The following is a 3,723-nucleotide window of genomic DNA, read 5'->3' on the forward strand; positions in this document are numbered from 1 at the left end:
CGTGCAAATCACGTCCAATATCCATCTTCGAGGATCAGTATCTGATAATCTATAAGTTCTTTGTAGGATAGGTATCGAGGAATCGATCTGGTATGACATGAGTGATGGAGACGCATGGGAAAGGATTGTTTGTGATCGTGAATAAATCAAGAACCTCAACTTTCGTTCATTTATCATTATTTGATTGATAACGTCCATCATTCTCCTATTTTTTAAATTAAATGTGAAGACCAAAGGTACATCTACAGCAATCACAGGTAAGAGTGATGTAATTGACAATCAGAGGAGACAGTCTTTACTCATTAATCGTTTCTGATGATGTGAATGCTTGTCTTCGTGAGGGTCAAAAACGAAAATGATGGGGTGGAGATCTAGAAAGATAAACGCAATGATATAAAAGAATTCAGGAGCTGAGTCAGTCAACTGAAAACTCACTGATGTAATTTTTTTTTAAATTACAGGCGGACGATTTCCGAAAGTCATTGTCTCGGATAACTCCAGGCAAATTAAGATCCTGAAGAAAAGCACGAAATCGATGATTACGTTCTTGTGGAGTGCCTTGACGTCGTTGGGACAGGCTATCAACTCCTAGTGCCTTTTCATGGATTTCTTGAAAGATGGTATTCTCTGTTGAAGGCTCGATGGGATTGTAGATGGTCTTCAGGTTCTTCTGCAGGACTGTGAGCTGAGCGACTGAAGTCATGTCTATTCCACCGAGGTAAATGTGGAAACAGAAGAAACAAAAGGAGCTGTAGTCGGTGGCGAGCTGAATGATCAATAGGATTTAAAAAAAAGAAATTATTGGAGTCATGATTTTTGGTAATCATCACGTCCATCACCTAGAATATTTCATGCCTCATGCTTGGGGGTTCGTTGAATCGGTAGAAAGTCACAGTACTGATTGACCGGTACTGATCTCTTAAAAATTGATCTCTTCTATTGATTCCTCATTTACGAAATTCATTTAGAAATGACTGTGACAATAAATTAGGATCACGTGGACACGGAGAGAAAAATACGGGAAAAATTACGTGAGAAGTTCCGGAAAAATTACTGGTTAAAACGTAAATATGGGCGAAGTCGGAAAAAAGTACTACAGAGGTAGGAAAATAGAGCCAATAATAAAATTTACTGACCATCTCTTATTTTTTACCACTAGCCCGTCCGCGCATGCCCCGTACGCGCATTGATTTGAAATGTTTGAGATTTAGCCACGACGTCGTGGGGGCGGGTCGATCTCGTCTCGTTCATTCGAGATATTTCGAGATATTTCGAGATCGATCTCTCTCCTCCTCTCCATATCAGGATGATTCTACATAAAAATGACTGAAATCATTGTTCGACCATGACCACTGACTCTTCACGTACATTTTCCTGAATTTTTCTCTCCGCCAAGAAAAACTGTTAAAATTATTGCTAATGCCATGAATTTTCTTCCAGGAAGAATTGACGATGACCACAACCCCGGGACTGAAATAAAAACGATATCAAAGTGATCGATAAGGGGCTGCGTAGACTGACTCGCATAATCATTGATCAATCATTGTCAAATGGATCATGCCAGGTCATCGATACCTGAGTTCGAGAAATTCTTGGAGAATTGTAAGTGACACCTGATATAGATCTATACCTCAAAAACTTTACCGAAAGTAGAGGGAATTAAATTTGATGGACAGATTGCGTGATCCCCTTCCCAGCCCAGTCGCTTTTCTCACGCACGAAGATTCATTCTGAGTGACAGACATTTTTTCCTTCACTTCATTTCTACTCATTTCTAAAAGTTTCACCTTGAGTGACAGTGGTTACAGCATTATTCATTACATTTCGCATTTCCACCATATTCACGAATTGTAAGTTTGCAACAGTCTCCAGTTTATGCGAGACCACCGTCTCGTCATTCAACCACTCCCTCGAGGCAGAAGAATAATCTGAGAGCCATTTCATTGTCTTCAGGATAAAATAACTATTAGACAGAAACAGTGATTCGCTTACTTTTTTCATAAAATTTCATCATTTTTATTTATTTTTTTTTCTTGCGAAAATACATGTATTTTATTATTGTATTTGACGAGTGATTCAATGTGAACATTACAGTGGGTACTAAATAGTTTCGTCAGTACCAAATTCCAAAGCTGAAAAGTAAATATTCGTGGAGGTGGAGCTGGTGGGGTAAGTGTAATCGTGAAATCTCAGCAGTTGTCTCTAACAGTACACATTTTTGATGTTACATATGAGCAGAATATTTCTTTATTCTAATTAAAATTGTTCTTTAATTGTAAGACGAGGGGACAGTCACAATGTGTGCACTCGTTATTCAGGATTCAGAGGTAGAGGAGAGTGGAATCGACATTTTTCTCACTCTCGCCATCTCTCCACTCTCTCCTGCCATTCTTTTCTCTAATTAATCTCTAGATTTGATCAAAAACTTTAATTTGTCTGTTCAAACACTGTAAAAACGGCTTTTACAGTGTCCAAACGAGTGTGATGTATTATCTCTCCATTTAATCTGAAATAATCGGTTTTCATCAGAACGACAACCATTTTTATTGGTTCATTGAATTCTCTTATCTAATATGTTTCTATTATTTCATTTTTTTTTCTCCGTTACTTTGGACAACACCTGTCGCTCCATCATAACATCTCAACGCATCTTAAATCAATAAAATGGTAAAACAAATTTTATTATTATTATTATTTTTTTTTCAGGTTTTCTCGTGATTTTGTATCGCAATGATTATTTTATCACTACTTAGGCAATTATTATTTCGGTTTCACTTCCCAGGCCTCTCACACACACATCAGCATTCACACTTTTGTATTTTTCATTATCTTAATCGATCAGTCGATCTATTTTGCTAGCTATCTATCTATCTTCTGCTCAAGATTCTTCGTATCAAATTTTCGGTTTAAAAATCTTCACCCCATTATCTTTCAGGTCCCAGTACACTCACTGATCTATTCAATTTTTAGATGTTCTCACAATCGCCCGGAACGCGCCAGAGGTAACGTTAATTGGATCAGGAGGGATGTGACATTTTTTTCGAGACGTTACTCACTTCTGAACAAAGGTATTCCATAAATTTATATTATTCAACCCTTAATCTAGACTAGAGCAATCTAAATGCATTTTTTTAATGAAAAAAAAAATTATTTGAAGATGATGATTCGACGGAATTAAATATCATTTAAAAAATTATGAGTAAATAAACAAGATGGAGACATTCATGAATCTTCACGTATTGAGCTGATCTTCAGAGGTGAGTAGCCCCTCGTAATTAATTCCTAACATAAATTACGTCAATATGAGTGATTGATAGTATCTCTGAGATTGAATGTCCATATACATAATTTATATATATATTGTTTCTCCATTTTTAAAAACACATATAGAGCGCCCAGCGGTTATATCAATACAGCAACGGCGGAGTATTAATTCTCTGTTAAAATAGTCTCAGCTAGCGAGCGCCTACCGTTAAACGATTTATACTAATGGATATTTTCATTCTCTTTATTTCGTTAGAGTATGGTCTCTTTAAAACTCTTATAAATAATTATGATTACAGCGTAACATTGAATCTCATCACTCGTGCGAGCAGCCAAGGCAATTCGTTAGTCGTTTCAAATTCGTTTGATAGATATTACTCTAATATTCGTTATTCCTTGCAGGTTAAACTATCTTTGTGAGAACTGGATAAATCACACAGAGAGTAAATATTTCGCATC

At 36.5% G+C, this 3,723-nt stretch overlaps 1 long non-coding RNA gene across 1 annotated transcript; it reads left to right on the forward strand.

The window, feature by feature from the left end:
• Positions 1 to 1,898: 1,898 nt before the first annotated feature.
• LOC105265935 (uncharacterized) lies at positions 1,899 to 3,709 on the forward strand. The gene is made up of 3 exons (XR_892110.1): positions 1,899 to 2,169; positions 2,971 to 3,068; positions 3,158 to 3,709. It is a non-coding gene; the product is annotated as an uncharacterized lncRNA (long non-coding RNA).
• Positions 3,710 to 3,723: the final 14 nt, after the last annotated feature.

Source organism: Fopius arisanus, unplaced genomic scaffold (assembly GCF_000806365.1).
Source record: "Fopius arisanus strain USDA-PBARC FA_bdor unplaced genomic scaffold, ASM80636v1 scaffold00033, whole genome shotgun sequence".
NCBI classification, from domain to species: Eukaryota; Metazoa; Arthropoda; class Insecta; order Hymenoptera; family Braconidae; genus Fopius; species Fopius arisanus.